The 23697-nt window shown below is 31.0% G+C and overlaps 1 long non-coding RNA gene across 10 annotated transcripts in view; it reads left to right on the top strand.

Annotated features, from left to right (window-relative positions):
• The window catches only part of LOC143243015 (uncharacterized), a 36282-nt gene extending 17053 nt beyond the window's left edge, over positions 1–19229 (top strand). Inside the window, exons 1-4 of one of the 10 annotated variants that reach the window (XR_013023678.1) lie at positions 1225–1708; positions 6684–6757; positions 7256–7291; positions 15313–19229. This is a non-coding gene — a long non-coding RNA (uncharacterized LOC143243015). Of the gene's footprint in view, positions 1–1224; positions 1709–6680; positions 6758–7255; positions 7292–14372; positions 14589–15312 lie in introns of those variants that run through there. The other 9 variants (XR_013023681.1, XR_013023680.1, XR_013023677.1 and 6 more) reach the window with 9 other exon arrangements.
• Positions 19230–23697: the final 4468 nt, after the last annotated feature.

Here is a 23697-nt window from a genome sequence, read left to right as displayed (position 1 = left end):
AATAATCACAGTTATTGTTGTGAAAATAGTTCAAACAACTCGCCTGGCAGGTAAATTACATAACTTAAAAACAAGCCTCTGAAAGGCTCAAACCACACTTTTATCTTGCAATTCACAGGTGATGTTGCAGTCTGGAAGAGTGCCGAAAAACGTATAACAGCAACAAATGGCCACTACTAAACAATATAGAATTTTAACTGCAGATAGTGGAGAATTAAAATAAATGCGCACAAAATACAAGTCATATTATTTACAAAATCGTACAAAAAGAAAACAAATTAATATATTAATATTACAGTTATATCTAAACGTGACTCTCTTACAAGTAACAATATAAAAGGGCCTGGCATGGCCTAGCGCGTTAAGCTGTGCGCTTCGTAATCTGAGGATCGTGGGTTCGCGCCCGAGTCGCGCCAGACATGCTCGCCCTCCCAGCCGTGGGGGCGCTATAATGTTCGGTCAATCCCACTTTTCGTTGGTAAAAGAGTACCCCAAGAGTTGGCGGTGGGTGGTGATGACTAGCTGCCTTCCCTTCAGTCTTACACTGCTAGATTAGGGACGGCTAGCAGAGAAAGCCCTCGAGTAGCTTTGTGCGAAATTCCAAAACAAACAATATAAAAAAAAAATCATAGGGGTTACTTTGATTTAAAATTAAACTGGATACCACACTATATAACATAAAAACCAGAATTTGTAAAATAGCAAGTTACCTTAGGAATTTAGATGATTAAAACAAGAAGATTCAACAATAAACATATGTAAACTTTACAGAACATACATGACTAGTCATAGAATATGTTTGTGTAACATGGATAAATGTATCAAAAACACTCATCAATAATCAAAGTCCTTCGTCTGATACAAGTGTATCATACAAGGTCCCATATATGACAGTCATTCAGTTCAACAGCAAAACATTGGCTTGAATTATAGTGAATAAAATCATTCAACGCGTACTTTCCGATTATTACTAAAGTGATATTGTTATGATAGTTATAAAACATCAAAATTATGAGATTTGATGATTTTTACCTCTCGAATATGGTTTATTTCCATGCATATTTCAAGATCTCGGACTTTATAGGAAATTTAAAAAGTTTCTATTCTTCCCTTAAGATTCCCCAATTTGAGTTAAATTATTAAAAAATAAAAGCATCATAAACAAACTGTTTAGATACTGGTTGGAACAGAATTACAAGACAAAGAAATTTATTTATTTTCTCCCATGAAGATACCTAGGGGGCTGAATAGAAAAATCGTAGAGTTAATAACATCACAGGCCTACTACCAATGTCTTCTCACAAGTATAATTAATTGTGATCACACTCTATCAGTTTAGAAAACGTTTTCATCGTAAGGCAAAGTATAGTTGATATAATATTGTACATGTTTGTTTTTGAAAAATTCGTGAGTGCTTATGAAGCTCGTGAGGTAGATAGAGCACAGAGTGCCGGTTTTGTAACTTTGCCTGGAGGTGCAAGCAACCCTGTTAATGGAATTATCTGCAATTGTTCAATGAGAGACTGATCGTTTTGTGAGTCAGCCACTTTCTCTTGAAGTTATTCACCTCATGAACAATCTGAACCTGTTCATTCCGAGAAAGATTTTTATACCATTTTCTCACCACAGGAATTTTCTAATGTTACCCTATACACCTCCTGCAGAGTCAGCTCGGTTTAATATTGCGTATTTAGGTATGATTCCTCAGGTATGTGATGTTTTATCCTTTTTTATGATTTCCTACAATCCTCATCCTTTTTTGTTGTATGATAGTTCTTAGTTCTTCTTTACCTTATTCAGTTTCCCACTTTCTTTGGTTATTAGGGTTCATACAAAGCATTTTACTTCATAATTGGTTGAGAGTTCCAGCATGTCTTGCTTCCTATGTGCTGTGAATAGTTTGTTTGACGAACCATCAAGTAGCCTATCCGTTTTAAGACTCACAGGTGTTGGAATCTATTTTCATTCTCTACTCTTACCTTGCATACATAATTTTTCTGTTGTTGAAACATACTGGGTCAAAATGCAGCCTTCTGTCAGACTTATTTGCTGCCCACTTAGGGAATCATGTGTAGCTCTGTTTCTTAGTATATTTTTAAACATATTCCAGACACTTTGGAATTGCATGCTGGGAACACCTGCATCAACACTCTACCCTTTCGTTTTTGGTAGCTCGTTTGCCACAGTTGGAATCAAGAACAAGCCCCTATTTCTGTTTCCCATCCTAGTGCTTCCCAGCTTTTACCTGTTCCTCTTTCCAGGTGTTTTCTTCAGTGTAGATCATCATAATATCAACAGTACCAGTTGATAACTGGATGGGAGCTCAGTTGTGTGACTTTCTTCCCCTTTGGCAATGTTTCACCACAGATTGGTGGATTATTTGGGCATGTCCTATGCTTCCTTTACCTTCCTCTTTTTATCACAGATATCCATTTCTTTCCTTCTTCCTCAGGATCCCATTAACAGCCAGCTTCTGTCGGAGGTAGTTCAAGACCTTCTGTCCAACAGAACATTGAATCTGGAAATCATCTCTCTCACAGTTTCTATTCCAGCTGTTTGTTGTTATTAAAACTGAAGACTGGCTATCTGTCATAGTCTTTCAATCAATTTCTAAGTCTCCTTTTTTTGTTTTATAATGAAATTGTTTCTTCCCTTGGTGGGTGTTTTTTCTCTTATTAGCTTATGGATGTTGGCAGTCTGATTTATTTGCTGTTAATGTTTCATATACTCTTTATCATTTAACATATTTTATTTATCCAGATTATTCTTTTCTTTCCTAAAATCTTGGCTGCTAGATATGGTTACTCCAATTTCCCTTCCTTCCATTTCCTGGCCTTCTGTGTCCTGTATGTGCTCTTTATTGTTGTATTGCAAAGCTTCCATTCATGATTTCCATTTCCACCTATTTATCCCTTAGAAACCATCTTCTGTTTGTGATTTTTCTCCTTCCACCATATGGGTTCAACTTTTGATTTGGTTGGTTTATTCCTATGTTTCTTTATCCTGCCATACATTGCTCCAGGTGTCTTCTCATCAAATTAGGCATTTTACCTTTTCTCTGGCATTGCATCTTCATTGTCTGTCGGAGGAAATTCTTAGGCATATGGACTACATGTGATATGTTTCTCTCTCATTATTTGCATAGGCTTTCTACTTCCTCTTCAGGATGTTGTCTTCCACCTGTGACTATTCTTTAGACTTCCATGTGACAACAAGCCTGGATAAGTTATATTTCATCTTTTTCTACATTTTCAGAGGTCTTATTTCCATTCTCATTGTAATTCTCTGTTTGGATCACACTCCATGGCAAGTGTTGCCTGATTAAATATTCTTTAACCTTAAAATCCACACTTTTTTGCCATGTATACGCACCTAAATATATTCCATGGCCATTCAGTGCACACTGTTGAGATGGGGCATTCAACAAGGTTGCTTGAGGATTAACTTTGCAACAAAAGTGCTTCACAAATACACCCATCCCAGACTGTACCAATCATGGACTACAGGAGTAAAACAGAATGTTATAGCTGCCTATCCTGCCATGCCTTATATTGAATAAATCAGCTTGGTCTACTTTAAAAACAGTTTCATGGTCACCTATTTCACTATCTGAGGTGTTGACATATTTCCAAACTTTCCACCACGTATCACACTCCCTTTTTTTCTAGTGGAGCTGGGTGTCTTTATCAATTTTCAATTCCAAGTCACTGTGGTAGTGGAATGTGGGGCATTGTCCTGAATTGTTTAATGGCATAAAATATCTACAATTCAGTGCAGAGTAGGGAAGTGGTTTTCTGCTGGTGTAGATGACATCATATATATAGACCAAAGGAGTGAGACCTCAAATTGCAGTTAACTCGTTTGGTTGGGTTTCATCATCCTGGTCCCAGATGAAAATCCATTGGCTGGATTTTGGATATAGAGTAAAAGCAAAATACATAAGTTTTTGCACATTGTAGTATGGATGTTTGACTTCCTCCTTCAGTTATACTTTATCTGTATTGTGGAGGCAGGGCTGAATTATTTATAAGGCACAGTGCCTAGGGCCTATGAAAACTATAGGTCCATGAAAATTTTCCTTAAAAGTTAATTTTTGGATTAACTTATATGGCTGGTAGGGCCTACAAACAGTAGGTGCCTACGTCCTACATGATACAGCATGGTGGAGGAACTTGGGATTGTTCTGGTTCTTTCCCTTCAACTGTCTTTTGTGTAGCTTATTCTGAGGATGTTATTTGTCTTAGGTTGGTTCTGGTCAATTTCTCTTTCATATACATTTTTTCAATCCAGGACATCAGGTTTTCAAAGTTGATATACCATTTTCTGTTTTTAACATACGCTCTCTTCAGGAGTCAGATGTTTGATATCCCTTCTGGTCTCATTAATTTTAAGTGAAGATGGTATGATCCTCATTCTACACCCACCCTCTCTATCTGTGTCAGTTTCCAGCAGCATAGATTTTGGATGTAGTTGACTTGTGAAGTACAGTTTATCATGCCCTAGCCACTTTGTGTCTGGAGACACTTCCATTTTTCTCCAATACTAATTGGATTTACTTCTCAGTTTTTGTCTACCAGAATATATAACACATTTCCGAGATTGGTGAAGAGTATGGATAGTTTAGAAATAGTGTAGTCTCCCACATCATGTCTTCATATCTAATTCTTTAGACTCAAGGTGTGTCCTTTGTACTCTTCCAAAGGGTGCTTCTTTTCTTCCCTTGCACCAATTCAGTGTGTGATTCTATCTGATTATATAAGCACAGCTGATGTACCATTTTAGAAGTTAGTTTTTATATACATAAAATGTACTTCCTCTCCACTCAAAATGAGTGATTCAATTCTCTACCAAAACTCAAAACAGTAATTTGATAGAACTAAATAGAGGAAGTTACCTGTATAATGAGTGAATAGCACTTTCCTTTGTAGAGGATTATCCACGATAATGTGCATGAGGGACATTAAAATGAGTGATTTCCAAAGGATGGGAGGAAAAAGGCTTGTGGCATGTTTTTCTTCCATTTTTGTCACATAGAGGGCAGCATTAAATGAGACTAGTTATATGAAATACATTTTCAGTATAGGAAACATAACTTTCACTGTTGCCCTGGTTAATATCTTATTTTGTTGAAAATCACCTATATTTTCATGAAAATTGGGATCATCTAGAAATTTTTCCCTCTCTCCAGTATATTTTCTTGGCCTCCAAATTAACAAGGCTCCTTATATCCAATTTTATATTGTAAGCCTCGATATGGATGTATCATCCAGTTGTAAAAGAGACCCAAGGCATCTCTCAGTCCTAACTTGTTAATTTGGAGGCCACAAAAACATCCTGGATGGAGGGAAAAATTTCTAGAAGATCCCAAAATATTAAAGAGTCAGTGAGTTTAATACAAAGGTAGATGATGTGAAAAAAGATTGAAGTAGGTGATGCAACTTTGAACATTTTACAGTTTTAAGTCAGCTTTATCATACTAATAAGATATAGTGTATAATGTAAGCCAGTAGTGAAAAGGAAAGGATGGTTTTCTGTGGACAAATATTTAGTCCCATCTTTTTAAGTAAGGTGTACTTTTTCTGAATTCAGCTTGACAGTGAGGATGAATCACATATATTAACCTGGTTTTGCTTGTGTTATTCAGTTGTTATACGAGTGAGATACAATGGATGTATAATGTAAGTACTGTGGTTCCTGGGACACAAACAGCTCAGTATAAAGATAGACTTTAATACAATAACAGTTTCCTTACTTGACCATTTTCCATATATTGCAACAAAGGTATTTCTGCTGAATTAGACAATGACTGAAGATGGAATTTGGTCATTTAGCAAACACATTATGCTATGATCTTTTTATAGATGATTTATGGACAAAATTGAAAGTGCTTTTGTTGTTATTTTTTAAAGCTTTTAACATCTGGGGAAATAAGGTTAACACAGTATATGCAAATCAAGAAATTTTAAGAGTTTGGAAAATTTGTACCTTATGGACCATCACTCTTTAATGTTATTACCTTAAAATTGAAACTGTTTATTTAAACCACATCTGAAACATAAAACCATTTTTATCAAAATCTAATTTCAAAGATACCCAAGAATAATTAACTTCTTAAAGTTTTAGGTCAATTAGGAATTGTATTTTTTTTAATGAGATTTAGTTTTCTGTGAAGAGATTTATTTTTGTTGTTGATTAATTAATGAAATTCTTATTGTAGTTTTGTTCTTATTTATTTTTCAGTTGTGTAAATAATCAGAATACTTAATAATTTTACACAGTATTATTTGTTTAAGGGTTAATTTATCTTTTAAGAACAATTTTCAGGCTTCCTGCTGCCCTTGGAACTATTTCATTGTAAATCATGTTCAGTTTTGATGGCCATAATAATGCATTATTGCCTGAAAATACTTCTTTCATTGTTGTAAGTTTCTACAAAATGAGGTCAATCTTATTCCACACATTTTGATAAACTTATACACAATCTGCACTGCATTTGGAGGTTGGCTTTCTAGACTATGTTTAAGCAGATCAAAGACAAAAACGAAACAGCATTTTATGCTTCAATAAAACTGAATTGTGTTGGCAATCCAAATATTTTATGTTAAGGCGTTCAAAACAAATGCAGATAATAATTATTCACTAATGGATATAAACTAAACTGAGTTCTTTTTTGTCTTCAGTAGTGTTTGCTAATTCAGAACCTGTTAGAGGGTTTGAAGAAGGTGCAGTCCAGATGTGCTTTGCTGATCTTAGGCAGGTTAGTAAGCCTTTACCAAAGTCTACTATTTAAGTTCATATTAAAAGTTATTACAAGTAATGTAAACATTGCTTTTGGACTAAATACATTTTATGTGGTTGCTGTAGAATAGTCATTAATATTGTATACGTATGTAACATAGGCATACATTATGTATATAGATATGTAATTAACAGTTCCATTATGGAAGACATTAAACCTTGAAGAATGATATATGCTCATAGGAAGAAAAGAATGCAACTCTCATGAAATGCCTTTCAAAAATGAAACTAGTTAATGAAATTATTTCCTTAAAACTTGATAACAAACTTTCATTAAAGTAAGTAGTTTCAGCAAAAGTTTTATTTTGTAAATATTTTTTGGATTTTTCTAATAAACATTCATTATTTAATGTAGTTATTTACACTTGGACTCTGAGTAGTTCACATGCAAAGTAATTTTTATATAAAGAATACTTTTTACCTTACACTTTTTACATTTCATTTGCATAACCTCTAGAACCTCATAAATGAACATCAGTTGCTGTTTTTTAAGGTAAATGTTTGTACTTTATTTTCTCTTTTATGCACCGTATTACTAACTCTATTTGTCATCATCAACAGAGAGTGCAGGGAAATGATTTTAAAATTAACAAATAAAAATGTGTACATACCTTTTACATCTTTATAGAAATTTATTAGTATAGTCATCTTTTTCACATATTCGTAATTTAACGTCTTTATCTTTTCATTTATAGTTTATTTTTAATTATCCTTTAAAATTCTTTGTCACTATTTATTCTGATATGTTAACTGATACCAATAGGCCTTTTATGAAGAAGTTATTTTGACAAATTTCCCACATAGATGTGTTGCAAAAACAGGATGGCTGTTATGGATACCATCTTGTTTATAAAGCTTTCACAATCCATGTAACAAGTTAAGCTTATAAAAACCATTAAATCACTCAAATATGATTTTTAAAACATAAATTATACATAGTCAACTAAAATATAAAAATTAGATTTAAGTACAGTTCAACTGTAACTATATTATTTTGAGGTAACAAACCACTGTAAGTGCTGTAGACAATAGTACTGCAGGCTGTTACTTCTACTTTAGAACAAAAACTGTACACCAATTTCATAATAACTGTTGGTGGAGTGGAGTGTAAACTGAGCTCTTTATAACAGCTTTGTACACTTGTATTAACTAATTACTTGTACATCATAAATTTGTTTCCAATGTATAGAAGATTGGCATAGCACCCATTAAAAGGCTGTAAAATCTATTTCTGTTTTGCAGTGGATTCAGTTCTAAGACTGCATATATCGTATGTCTCAAAAGGACATGTAAAAACACATTGGCATCTTGACAGTTGTATGCATTGCGAGCTTATGTGTTTAGTCAGTTTCTGTTAAATTGGAGATTTTTTTTTATATAATTTGGATCATGTGACAAGCAAACTATGTGAGCAAAATATTTATTTTAAATGTTTCTGTTGTAACAAAGAATTAAAACTTGGATAACATAAACATTAAATTATATACTATAATGTTAATTTCATTCACATGCATGGATTGTAAAGATGTTTAATTAAATTTTGTACATAATTCAGTAATTTGCATATAAATTAATTTTAAAATGCTGCTGTTCTGATCAGATAAACAGATATGGCTTTCAGTGTTATTTTGTTTATCAACACTACTCATCATTGAGTTTCTGATGTGAATACTTAAGACTATGTCATTTAAATGCTTCTGTGTGCATTTTAATGTGGAATTTTTTGCCTGTTGGCTTCAGTCAAGAACACTTTATATATTTGGTTGCCAGATATATAAACACGAGATTCACATTCATTGTCAGTGACATCCGTCAATGTATTTATGGCATTTGTACTTGTGATTATAAATGTCACACATGTTTGTAATTGATACATTTTTTGTTGACTTCGCTCTCTTGAACTTCGAGGAATCCAGTTACATGTCTTATCACAGCTGTATGTGAGAGTGACTTATTTTGTCACGTAATTCTTGGAATTGTGATTTCTTCATGAAGTTATTTGCTTTTATTCTCTTTTTTTATATTTTTTCTGTTGACTAATTCACTGGACCTTTCTACAGGCTTTAAAAGAATTTCAAAGTAATTGTTAATCAGATTGTTTACTTCTGCTATAATTATTTTGGTGAACTTTGTATTTGGTCATTCTAATTTGCTTGAGAAACATCTCTAGAATACTTTAGAATTCTCTTTTCTTAGTCTTGCCTAAAACATCAGTCTAGTCTAGTTATCTGAATGGTAAATGGTGAACAAGTTTTTGTATTTGTCTCGTTCATCCCATAGTTCTGATGCTCATGAACTGTCATAGTTAGTAACCTGTATGGTCACTTCAGTCTGATTGTTAATTGAGAACGTTTTATTAACTACTAGATACTAGTTACTCATTACTTTTTATCCTGTGTTTTGACTAATAATCTGCTTCCATATTCTTGGAAATTTCAAAGAACTATTTATTTAGTGGTCGTGGCTGAAAATCAATCATTAGTCTTCTTGATACAGAGACTGGTTGATATACATACAGTAGTTTAAATATTCAGTGACCATCATGGATGTCTGTTTTCTCTTTTTTTAACTCAAGGGAGTTTCAAGTTTGTATTATGTGAATTTTGTTGCATATTGCTTTTTCTTTGTATTAGAGGATGATCTTGTGTGTGTCTCAGGTTAATAGGCTGGCTTTTGTTGGTCACTAGCCATTGTTTAGGAAGGTTGTATAAAGTTTTACTTGCACAGGTCTCATGCTTTTCTAGGTACAAGGAAGCACTGTGCTGGTATATGGAATCCTCTCTTACTTCACAAAAGAAATATTGTTTTTATAAACACCTAAAGTTACAAAAAGGACAAAAACAGTTACATTATTTAACTAGTGTTTCAAGCAACTGCCCTACATTAGGTTTGATATTGTTTAAGGTTATTTAATTTTCTCAAGTTTCAACATAACTGTTCATTGTTATTTGTGAATCTTTTCCACTTTTAGAAAGAAATTAAGGATGTTTATTGGATAGCACTGTTAAATTCTATAACAGTGTGACATCATTCTCAGTCCTAGAATTAATGACCTTTGTGCATCTCTTAAAAAATTTCAAAACAACTTTGTAATTTATTTTTATTTTTTTATTAATATCACCTGTATTTTAATTCATTTTTCTATTTCCTGTATATTAGTATTGTTTCCTATATATTAATATCACCTATATTTTTATTCATTTTTCTATTTCCCATGTATTAGTATTGTTTCCTATATATTAATATCACCTATATATTTATTCATTTTTCTATTTCCCATATATTAGTATTGTTTCCTATATATTAATATCACCTATATTTTTATTAATTTTTCTCTTTCCCATATATTAGTATTGTTTTCTATATATTAATATCATTTGTATTTTTATTAATTTTTTATTTCCTGTATATTAGTATTGTTTCCTATATATTAATATCACCTATATTTTTATTAATTTTTCTATTTCCCATATATTAGAATTGTTTCCTATATATTAATATCACCTATATTTTTATTAATTTTTCTATTTCCCATATATTAGTATTGTTTCCTATGTATTAATATCACCTATATTTTTATTAATTTTTCTATTTCCCATATATTAGTATTGTTTCCTATATATTAATATCACCTATATTTTTATTAATTTTTCTATTTCCCATATATTAGTATTGTTACCTGTATATTAATATCACCTCTATATTTATTCATTTTTCTATTTCCCATATATTAGTATTGTTTCCTATATATTAATATCACCTCTATATTTATTCATTTTTCTATTTCCCATATATTAGTATTGTTTCGTATATATTAATATCACCTATATTTTTATTCATTTTTCTATTTCCCGTATATTAGTATTGTTTCCTACATATTAATGTCACTTGTATTTTAATTCATTTTTCTATTTCCTGTATATTAGTATTGTTTCCCATATATTAATATCAATATTAATATCACCTATATTTTTATTCATTTTTCTATTTCCCATGTATTAGTATTGTTTCCTATATATTAATATCACCTATATATTTATTCATTTTTCTATTTTCCATATATTAGTATTGTTTCCTATATATTAATATCACCTATATTTTTATTCATTTTTCTATTTTCCATATGTTAGTATTGTTTCCTATATATTAATATCACCTATATTTTTATTCATTTTTCTATTTCCCATATATTACTATTGTTTCCTATATATTAATATCACCTGTATTTTTATTAATTTTTTATTTCCTGTATATTAGTATTGTTTCCTATATATTTCTTTACATTATCATTTTCTGTAATTCCCCTTTCCTTTTTATTTTTTTTATTTTTCTATTCTGTGAAAACTGTTTTAACATTTTTTTAACTGCTGTCACTGCCATCTTTCATGTAATGCACACATTTTTTTATGTACATCTGAACAAGACAGGAATGTCTTCTGTTATTATTGACATAAATGACATCAACATCTGTACTTGTAATGTGCCCTACTAATCATTGCTCTTTATTATCCTAAAAAAGAGTAGTCAATCTAGTTAAGATATTTTATGTCACCTTTATTGGGTTATATGTAGTACTGATAAAGATTTAAGCACTCATTCAGTTTCCCATGTTTTACATGTACGTAAATAGTCAAAGGATTGTTAGGCTAGTTTAGCCTGCTTGAAACAAATAGTGTATTTTGTTCAGTTTAAATTCTTGCTCTTGCTCAGTATGTTAGTTATTGATATTTCTTTTACAAAAGTTTAGTAATGCATTTGAAAGCCACTCTGTGTAACATTGAATAGATTCAAAATAGTTATTTGTATCTGAATAGACCTATTCACCTAAAAGTTCCACCAGTCAATAGAAATACAGAGATAAAAGTTATAGCTTTGTAAATCACCTTTTGAGTATATGTATAAAGATTGGCTCTGCTTACTGTTAATAGGAAGATTTTGAAATTTTCATGAAACATTAAGTTATGAAGTACGTTATAAAAATGATAAAAGTAGCATGAGATGGACTTAAAAATTGAAATAACTTTATTTTAACTAAACATTTTACTAAACTGAAAACATTGAAGATCTACATGTTGCATTCTTTGGAAATAAGAAGCTTTATGGCTGTCATGTATTTACAGTGTTATAGAGTATAATGTGTGTGGTAGAAGGAACACTCTAAATGTCTCTCTGGTGTTAATATGTATAATAAACAGTTTGTGTCATGCTTCTTTGTTTTAATAGTAATGGTCTATAATATATATCATTATATTCTAACAAAACTACCAATTAATATTGTTAGATCAACTATGGTATTTATGTTGTGAATGTTTAATATACATATTGGTTTGTTTTTTATTCTTGTTAATGTTGGTGATACAACAAAACAATTTAATTCAGAAATTATTTAGATTTAGAATTGATATTTTGTCTATTGAGCTTAGAGTAAACTATTGCACAGTACATTTTTAAGCTTAATTATAAAACAAATAATACCCAAGGCTCACCTATTGAATATAGATACTTGTAGGAATATCATGAAGTGTATATTTTGTACAGGTTGATATGTAAGTAATTTTGAAAATTTTATATTTAAGGTTGTTCTTTGTGTAAGCTTCTTTATAATAGAAGTTATATATGGTTTTAACTATCAGTTTTGAGTTGTACTTATGAGATAAAATTCATGTTTTTTGTTCGTGTGTTGAAATATCCTTAAGTCATTCAATCAAAGTAATTTTTTAGAAATATGTAAAGCATATAAGTGTTTGAGTAATTTTGCACAGTAATTATATGTTTAGAAGTTACACTGTGCACAAAAGAAGCTTCTCTACCACAATAAAAATACAACTGTTCATGAGTAATTTGTTGATCCTGATTCTAAAAATTGTTGAGTATTACTGATCACCTCTAGTTTTTGAGCTATGTTAGGTTTATTCTAAATATTCTAAAATATTGTGAAAATAACTCTCTCTGATAACTTTATTTATTTATTGAAAATTGCATTTAAGAATGTTCAAAAACATGTAAATATATACTGAAAATAGACTTAAGCTATGTTTAAAACTTTCATCATGGTATTATTTTTTTATTTCTTTTTACAAAATACCTGACTGACTTGTTGCATCTTTTATGTATGTTGTTAGTTTCATGCTTTTAGAATCAACAGTAATCTTCTGTCATCACGATTCCACTGTCTTTCTTGATGTTACTGTTCTATTATAGACATAACTTAAGGGAGTGCTCACCAAGATTATTGCTCACTGCACCTAGATCATTTGATAAGAAGCTTAATTAAAAGTGTGAGAAGTGTAACTGTAGTGACATCTTGGACCCAGTTTTCCTCTAGTTCTCAAGGATATCATTAATCGTCACAACATAGTTTTCATCTCTGTAAATTCCTAAGAAAATTTTAACAACCAGTTTGAGTGATTTCCTCACAGTAAGTTCTTTCTGACTGAGTAGTGTTTCAAAATCACCATTCATCAGCACTTCCCAAATGTGTGGCCCAACAAAGATGCCACCTTTTAGTTTTTACTTCACTAACTTTTTGAAACTTATAAGATAGATGGAATGAGGGAAGAAACATATTTTGATGATTCACTGAAAGTTGGAACTCAACTTTCTGTTTACCTAGAATGTAATTCTCTCTCACTGGCCATTCCTTCTTTTTGAAATTAATTTTATGATATTGGCTATCCCAGACAGACAAAAAGCAACAGTGTTTGGTATACTCACTTTATAGACTTAGCAGTAGTGGATATTTGATTGCTTCAGGAATAAGCTGCATGTTCTGCTATGTTTACAGCATTAATAACAGGAACCAATGGCTTAGTGTTTCCTTTATGTAAAAGCACAGTTTTCACACTAACTTTAGATGAATTGGTAAAATGTTTTCTTTCTTGAGAGTATATTCAGTACTTGATTCTTCAATTAGTGCATCAACATTTGTACAGAAACACAAAGTATCTTGCATGCTGTAGTGAGAAGCAAGACTTTTATGATAAATTCCATTGCCGTAAATGAAAGTTCCCCATGCTGTTTCAGTATAAAACAAGTCACAAATCTGATCATTTAGTTCATCTTGTGTGATCAGATGAGGCAGTTTATGCTGAGATGCCACAGGGGTAAAATTACTAAATGAAGGAAATAAAGATGATTCATTGTCTTTTTTGCAATATAACTTCTATTTCCCACTTTGCTGCTGTATGTGACACAAGAAAATCATCCATATGAGATACTGGTGTCATCACAGATGCAATCTCTGGATATTTAGTGTATTTAGTTTTGTCTGAATATCCAGAAATATTAATGCAAAAATAACAGTTAGTTAGATGATCTTTGGGCTCACACTGTATCATTGAAATTGTCAATGACACAATTGCTCTTCTTTTATTTAGCCACTGTGTGAAGCCAGATTTGGAAACTGTACAACACAAATGTAGCATAAACTGTTTAGGTGGTTTTTGGACTTTACGTGAAGTGAAAGCCGTCAGTACATCAAATAATTTTCTAAAAAGTATAAAATAATTATGTTTACAGAACTAGTTTAAAATATTTTAAAAACAAAATTTTGATTTTATTTGATTATATCACAGGTATGATGTGAGGAAGATGGACTTTGTTTTGAGTGTGCACAAAGCCAGACAAAGTAACCAACTGAGTGAGTGAGTGAAAAGCAGTTGAGAGAGAGGTGTATCACTCTGCCCATTTTAAGCTCAGTTGAGGGGCTCCTCAAATATTCCTGGGCAGAAAAGGTGAACATGGGAATGAAGCAAAATTGGTGCAAGTCATTATAATTTTATCAAGAACAAGTAAACAATATATATGGAGTTTTACACCAATACAATACAGTTACTGTTTGAAGTTATCAAAAATTTATTCCTTTTGTCCATTAAACTTTCTCTGTAAACTTAATTTCACAGTATAAACCTATTGAACTGAGCTGATTGTATGGTATCACACATATTGTTGGTAAAGTAGTGAGATACTATAGTATCTTAAAATCTAGAGGTGATGGACAAATTCTGATTACATATCTGAAACCAAAACTATTTAATTACCAAGAATCACTTGAGTTTTCTTTAGTAGCAAATGATTTGTTATGCAGTGTTACCTAAAACATTGTTTAGGGCAAATTTGTGTGTGTGCAGTCTTATAAAAGAATTGATTAATTGATAAATTTGTGTTATAAAAACAAAAAGTTTTTTTTTTTGTTTTTTACTTTACAATGGTGTGTTTACACTTTATATTTTATAATGCATGCTTTTGAACCAATTGCAATGTTTATTTATTTATGAAAAGTGTACAACTATCTTTCAAGTTGTTTTAGAAATAAAATTATTGCTAAAAATACAAGTTTCAAATAATGCAACATTTTTTTAACGGGTTTTATTTTTTCTAGGTAGGTCTTGTTCAGGCTTGTGAATGAAAAGGATTTGTACAACTTTAATAATATAATTTACTAATTTTTTAAAATATTATTAATTTGACCTATCCATACTTTTAGTGTGAATTAATGTTCTTTACTCCCTTAAGGGTGAGAGAAGCAGACAAGAAGAAAAATATATTTTCAGCATTAAAAAAGAATTAACGAGACAAGAAGAAGTTGGTAGAAACCGTCCTAAAACTGCTCAGACAGTTAACATCAAACAGTGATGAGTATAATTGTACTTAATTTGTTACATATTTTGGTTTCCTATAATTACTGGCTTGATGGAAAGTATCCATTCAGTTTTTTGTGTGTTTAATGAATTAGTAAATTGTGACTGTTCAATGTCAAGAACATTGATATCAATTATTCTGAGAAGTGACTGAACCAGGCTTTCAGTTAACATTAATAAAATATAAAGATTCTTATCATTCTTTACCATAGTTTTGTTAAAAATGGACAGTTATAGCAGCAGAGCTTACCATATTAATGTCTGCCATAAAGGGGAAATTAGGCCAAGAAGTGCACTTTCTTCTTATTTCTAACAAAATGTATTGACCAGTTTTTGATTGTTTGGCTATATAGTTTTAAAATTTTGTGAGAGACAAAAACGTTTATAACACTAAATTATTAAAATTATTTGACCCATATGTTGCTTTATTTCTCAGTTTTAAATCACTTTTTGTTTAGCCCATTTATTATGTTATAGAATAGGGAAAGAGTGTGATTCTGAGGGAAATTTGATATTATAATTAAATTGTGATCATAACACAAATAATAAAAAAAGACATTAAACACGGGTTAGTGTAATAGTTCTCTTCTAATTTTCCATTTGATTTAATAGCTAGCTCATAACTGTTTGGTCTCAAGGTAATATATAGATAGTAGAAAATGAACTTGAATTATCTAATAAACTGTTGTTGTGACACAACTGAATTCCTTGTGTTTTCTGAATATAACTTAACAACTAATTGTAAAGTTACATACAGATATTAGAATATAAACAAACCTTGTGGTCTAATAAATAGCAGCTATGATAGATCTAAATTGTCTTCTTTATGATTCAACACACTGATATAGTTGTGTTAAGAGAGTCATCTGTATAAAGAATATCTGTAAAGATGTGTTTTCAAAACAAACACCAAGGGCCTTTATGAGATTTTTAGAATGGTACTTAATACAGTTGACTGGTATGCTGTAACATAATAATACATTGCGTTATAATAATCCAAAAATGGCTAAATGATTGTTACTATACCACAACTGCTGCAAACTAATGGCAGACACTAGAAAAACACAGTACTATGACAATGAAAAAGTGGCTAGATGGTTGTCACTGTGCTGAACCTTGATGTTACTATAAGGTGACTGTTTTGTGGTGCTAAATAATTTGACAAAGCTGTTTACCAAACTAATGCAGAAGAGCATATGATGTTACTACTATATAATAATTCAGTTTGTTTGTAACATATACAAAACAAATATGTCTGTAGTAATATTACAAAGTAGTATAATTTATTTATCATTGTATAAACAGACTTCTCATCCTTTACTTACATCAGACAGTTATAGCTGGCAGCTGATTTTTACTTAATATTAAACCCATTTACGTGCTGCTTATCTGAAAGCCAGTGTTCAGTTTATTTTGAAATAAATCTCACACATCTCATGCTTGTAAGAAACGTTTGGTAGGATAGTCTACAAATGGGAAAAGAACTTTTAAAGAATCTTAAAAATGGGAATTATGTTTGACATGTTTCTCTAATAATTTGACACTGAAAGAAGTTAGTTGTGCTTAACTTTTATGAAACATTTAAAATTGTGCCTTTTACTTGTCATATAAGTATGCTACTGGTTGAATTGTAATTGACTAATTAGATAAAATAATTATTAGCTATGTTGTACTGTACATTTTAGGCTCATAATGAATGACACATCATCAGGTTTTTATGGGGTATAATTTTCAACAGTTTTTGTACTTTACGTTAAATAAACCCCACTATCTGGTAGATGGTGTAGTTAAATACTTTTCCTTTGCAAAGAGGTTTTAGTGGAATAGTCCATTGCAGTTAATAATAAGATAATATCATTTACTTTGTTTGTGTGAATAATACATACTTTATGAAAAATATGTTAAGATCCAATTTTTTTCATAATTACAGTCATTAAGTGTTGCTTTTTTTTTATATATCATTCATGCTTTTTCATTTATAAATTTGACTGCTCATGGGAGAGATGTAATTAAACATTAAGGGGTTCTTTTTTTTCTCTCTAACACCATACTGTTTCTGCTTCTGTTTCTTTAATTTGTTTGTTACGTGAAATAGAAATACCAGTTTTGAAGGTCCCAAACTTGTACATGTTTAAAGCACTAGAACTACCAGTAAACATTTGTTAATGATGAAATTTTGTAACATTACTCCTGTTACTGATTGTAAACAGAAGGCTTAGTACTCGTGATGTTATTTTATGTTGGTACAAATATAGTACTACATCATGTTGTTGTTGTTTTTTAATTCATGGAATACCTATTGTGTATCATATTAGATACACAAGAGATTCAGACAAATGAAAAAGGTACAGAGCAATATAAAAATTCTAGCAAAAGATAGCCATGTTTAGATTATTAGTAAAAAACTTTCATGTTTTGTGAAAAAAAGTCAGAGTAGCCTTTTAACTAATATAAAACAATTTGTTAATGATAATGCAAGTTCCTTTGCACAGGCCTTCAACAGTTACAAAGATTAGTGATAAGGGTTAACATTTTCTGTGACCATCAGTTGTCTTAAGGATTCAAAATCTTTGTAAGCTAATAACCATCATGAAGGGTGGAAATTTCTGTAAGATATCAGCCTCTGTGTTTCTTAAATGTTTTCACAAAAACTCATAGTTGTTTACAATCCATTTTGTCAGGTTAAACTTCAGTGGTCGCTTCATGATTCAAACTGCTTACTCTTGAATGTTCAACATTTAGTTGTTTTTTGTCCCATTTGTCAGGTTGGACTTCAATGGTCACATCATGATTCAAACTGCTTACTCTTGAATGTTCAACATTTAGTTGTTTCTTGTCCCAGCCTTTTGTATTACTTTGTTTTGACCATAGGCAATTTTTTTTCTCAGAATAGTATGTTACTGTGGACATGAATAATTAGTGTAAATATGTGTATATTGCTTTGACGTTTTGAACTATGAAGTGCTTCTTTATGTTTAGTTTTACACTTCTGGAAACAGCTAAACCCATTTAACTGAATTGGGATTTTAACACTAGTTAAAAGGTTATAAAATTTGATAATATTGTCATGTTTTTGCTTTTGTGTAAATAATAAAAATTTATCAGAGAAACTAACTTTAAAACATAATATTTATAAGTAGATTTCAAATGAAACAAGTCAGAACTGTTTTTTTTTGTGTGTTTGGAAAATATTTTATTAATCATTATAAACTTATAACTGCTGCAAAGAAACTGTATAACATACTTATTTTTCTGGTTGTGTTAGATGTTGATATTTTTCAGTTTGAAGAAATCAAGTATTGTGGAATGTTTTTTTGTTTAGTAACTAAGAAAGATATTTATCTGCATAGTACGTTGTACGTTTTGTTTGTTTGTGGGGTACATTTGTTTTCCACAAAATAGTTTATTGTAACTATCTGTTTATACCTTTGTTGCTGAGTTTTTGGGAGATAGTTTTCAAGTGCCTTTTGTGTGCAAACCAAACAATTTCCATAAAATCAGTTTATAAATTTTTGGTAAATTGATCCTATTTAATAATACCATTTTTTTGCTTGTTGTATATAGAGCTATATTTATATGTTTATGTACACAGTATATTTATTATTTGTTTTAGTTTCTGAAAATATTGATGGATGAATGGATAGAATACATTAAAATTTAATTGTATACTTAGTGTTGTTTTGATAGCTGGTGTTTATTTTTAATGTTTTAAACAGTAATTTGTTTGTATTAACCAGTACTATATTATATGAAACTATATTGTTTTATCCAATAACAAACAAGCATACTTCAATGAGATGTTGGTTGTTTTTTTTAAGTTAAGAAATAATAATACAGTTATTAACAGAATGGCTAGTACACAGTTTCCAAAAAAATGTTTTTTGTAGATTGTTTTTATTATAGGCTGTGTGTGACTTACAGATATTGCTGTATAGTCACAGTTCTTTGTAGTAACATTTACTGTGCAACTCTAGATACATATACTTCTCCCTCAAGTACTTTTGTCAGACATCATTTCATTTGTAGGTCATAAAAACATGATGAATATAATCTACAGCCTTTGTTACTGTTTGTTTTTAACAACTAAAATAAGAAGACAATTTTTATGACACAATATCAAGATGTTCCTCTCATTTGATAGTTCTGCTTATAATGACGTAAAATTATTTTTATGGAAGTAAACATTACAACTTTATTCAACATACATTATTATTGTGGCATTATATTTTATTTCATAACATTCAGTTTGAGATGTTTTAAGGATAGTTTGGTACAGCTGTAGCAATGTATCCTTGTCTGATAAATTTTTTAGTGTTCATCTTTCTTTTGTTCATGCAATCATATGTCCTAATGTGATATTAAATACAGTGATTGTGAAGGAAAAAGAAAATTTATTTAATGTTTAACATCATACAGGATATTTGAATATTTTGAATTATTTGCTTGAATCATTTCATAATGTTCTTTTTGAAGAATGAGGACTTAACAATCTGGATTAAACAAGTTTATTTATACATCGCTATTTATCTTTAGTTAAGACATTTTTAGATTTTTCTGTTAGAGATTCCATCTTTTGATTTCCCATCCTATGTTATAATCCTTGTACAAATTTTACAATCCTAGTCATTCCCTTCCTTGGTGGTCACGTTTGTATGTATATCTTCCCCCTTAAATAGCTGATTGGCAAATAGCAAGATTTTGCCCCAGTTGTTATTATCTTTGAAGAAAGTTCACTGAATAAAGTAAATTAACATTTTGCCAGGGATATTTTTAGCATGACACAGCCATGTTCTCAAAGCTCTCTTTGCCTTCATTTGTAAATTCAAGGTTTACTGTTAGTAATAGGGATAACACAAGATGAGTCTGTAAAAATATTTTATATATCATTTTTTTACTTCCAATAAAAAACTTGCTTACAAGAAAACGATGACAGTTTTACACTATTGACTCATCACCTCTTTTCTATGCCTTTTTTCAAGAAGCTTCCACCAATAAAAAATTAACTTCTCATCCTAGACCTGTAGTACTGTTATCTAGTATCATTCTATTTATTTTTCTAATATTTTCAATTATTTTTCTCTTTATTAGAAATTGCTACTTTACTATATTTAACATACATATTGTTTGCAAATTTTCTGTAAATTTTAATAATTTTAAAAGTAGAATGGCTTATTTATATTATTTACACGTGAAAAACAACGAACGTTAACTCATAAACGATTAAAGACTTATAAACTTGCAAGGCGTGTAAAGAAAGCTGAACAATAGTGTGTGTGTATACATAAAGTGCTTAAATTAAGTGTTGGTGGGAAGGAAGCACTTGAATTTGAAAAAAAACAAAACTTAAACTATTGGTGTATAATTTTAGATTACATGTGACTGAAATGGCCATTCTGAATTTTTATAGTTTATTAACTAAATGTGTAATAAACATACAATCTTACATTTTCTTATTGTAGTAGCAGAACAAAAAGTGTATTATACATATAGCTGTGATTGTTTCACAATTTTGGTTTGGAATGTTTAAAAACGAGTAGTGTTCAATTAGGAGATTTTGTAGGTTACACAAAGGAAATTTGACAATTTTTAATTTTAATACTTTCATCATTTTTGGAGTAATGATCAAGTTCACACAGTAGATCATTTTTTTGTAAATTTTTTAAAAGTAATTTAGAGAACTATGCAAGAGTCTGTTGGCTGTGGTTTGTATATTTGTACATAAATTTTCACAATGTACTACGAGAGACTTTGTATGCTGCAGTAATTATTAAGAGTTGTATTGATTGTATTTTATTTATGTGTTTCAGTCCTATGGAAATACTGGAAATGCATATTCGATAGTATATATGTTTTGTAGGTTTTTATTATGTTATCTGGTGAGGTTCCTTGGTTTTTGCCGGTTAGATTATTTGCATAATTTGTGCGTTTCCAATTTTTTTAAAATATATTATTTGCATGTTTCACCCATGTTAGTTTCATATTGAAGGTTAAATCTAACAGGTTTGTTGTGGTCTGGAGAAGTGTTTCCCTCGTGTGTAATTTGGAAGGATCTCTTTTATGTTTTGTTTGTGAATGTAACTAATTGATTTTTGGTAAGTTTGGTTTAACACAATATTTCTCACAGTATTCTTCTGTATTATCTAACAACAGTTGTAGATTTGTCGTTGTTACTGATGAGGTGGGAGCACTTTTCCAGACTACAACATCATCTGCGAATTATGATGCATACTCCAAGTTTGGGTGTTTTAAGGGCATATTGTTGAACAGAATAGGGCTAATTACCCCTCCTTGGGGAACACCAACCTCTGGAATAAAGGAGAAGGTTCCCCTGATGAACTAATAATCAGTGATGTTGAAAAAACCCACTTGTAGAGAAATATATGTAAAAACGGCATCGCCAGGTTCACAAAGAATGACCGAAGAAGGTCGAAATGTTGTTCGCTCCTCAACGTAAAATATTTTCTCAACCCAAACGAGCCGTTTTTACATGTATAAGGTTCCCCTGACATTTATTTTCCAACTTCTATCTTCCAGGAAGTTAGATAGCCAGGTGATCTCTGGTCTGTCTATTTATTTTCTGAATTCATTTTTAATTCTAGTGATTTTCAAGTTATTTCTAAACAACTTGATAGTCTATTACTAATTATTCTTTCGAGAATTTTTCCTACACAGCTGGCCAGGCTGATCGGGGGGTAATTGTTTGGTTTACTTGTTGGTTTTCCTTTTTTTATGGAACACAAAGACTATTGCTTGCTTCCAAAACACCGGGATGTATCCAGAACTGAGTGATAAGTTAAAGATTGCTGTTATGTGTACACACAGTCCCTGAACGCCTTTTCAAAAAGGAGAATGACTTGTATGTCATCCTCTCCTGGTGTCTTGTCTTTTGTAGATTTTATTGTGAGTTTCACTTCCTTTCTTGTTATTGTTTTAGTTTGTTTTTTTAATTTTGCGCAAAGCTACACGAGGGCTATCTGCGCTAGCCGTCCCTAATTCAGCAGTGTAACACTAGAGGGAAGGCACTAGTCATCACAACTCACTGCCAACTCTTGGGCTGCTCTTTAACCAAAGAATAGCTTTGTCCTAATTCAAACATGGGGAAATTATATATTTCCTGTCATCAGTGCTCATACTTTGGTAAGTTAGATATTTATGTCCTCTGTCATCTGAGTTACTCTAGATGAATTGAAAGTTAGTTACTGATTGCTACTTTGTTTTTTCTGGGTAAACTTAATTGTCTTGGATGTTTATTGCTATTATAATCCTAATTTTTAGAAGTGCAGGACTTAATTATGTGTCCTTCATTGTCCTTGTTAATTCAGATATCTGTTAAGTTAGAAATTAATTATTCACGTGTTTTTTTAAGTAATTCTGGTCAATTTGCACATTCTTTTTTATTCCATACTTTGTGGGCTAGATACAATTAGATGGTTTGTCCATAAGATATTTATCAGTATTTTGTTTACTGATTATGCTTTAATAGTTTCTACATTACACAGCTTTACTACTTGTAATATTTCATTTATTCTGTCTGATTCTTTTTCATTATTGTTAACTGTATATCTTATTATCCTAATTTTCATCAGTGGGACTTAAAATCTTTTGACTTGTTATGTATTCATTTATTTCCCATGGCTAAACTTGATTTTGGCTACTTCAACGTGACAGAAACCTAATAGAAACCTGTGATACCAGAAACCTAATTTAAACCCAGTAATCTACACTTTATTGTTCTGCCCCATAGTGTCCACTTTATTGATAGCTGTTTGCAACTTTAAGTCCAATTCTCAAATTCAAGACCCTACCATTCAGACTAACCTTGACTCTAAGTTGTTTGGAGGTACAAACTTTTTTGTGACTCTGAGTCTCTGCACACTTCATTCTGTGGATTATTGGCTCCTGCTTGCTTCCATCCATTTGAAGTCCAGAGACCACACTACTCTGCTCTAACAAGATGCACTATTGAATAGGATTCCTAATGATGGAGAGAAGTCTCTTCTTACCCTTCTCAATACCTCATTCAATGATGAATTCTTCTTTTCAACTTCAGTAAAGTTTAGCTTCCTCCTTCATCTTCACGTTTGGAATGAATACTTCACACATTCATCACCTTCCAATCTCTGGTCTACTATGGAGTGTTCCGTCCATACCACCTTTACTGAGGTTCCTAAGCTTTGTCCCACTTCCCTCTACTTCTGCTGGGATGGTGATTGTTATGGTGCATCACAACATCTTCAAAGTGGTCACTTATATCATAGAG

This window comes from Tachypleus tridentatus, unplaced genomic scaffold (genome assembly GCF_004210375.1).
Source record: "Tachypleus tridentatus isolate NWPU-2018 unplaced genomic scaffold, ASM421037v1 Hic_cluster_2, whole genome shotgun sequence".
NCBI classification, from domain to species: Eukaryota; Metazoa; Arthropoda; class Merostomata; order Xiphosura; family Limulidae; genus Tachypleus; species Tachypleus tridentatus.
Note: the sequence above shows the minus strand (reverse complement) of the source record. Positions and strands in the feature narration are given on the sequence as shown.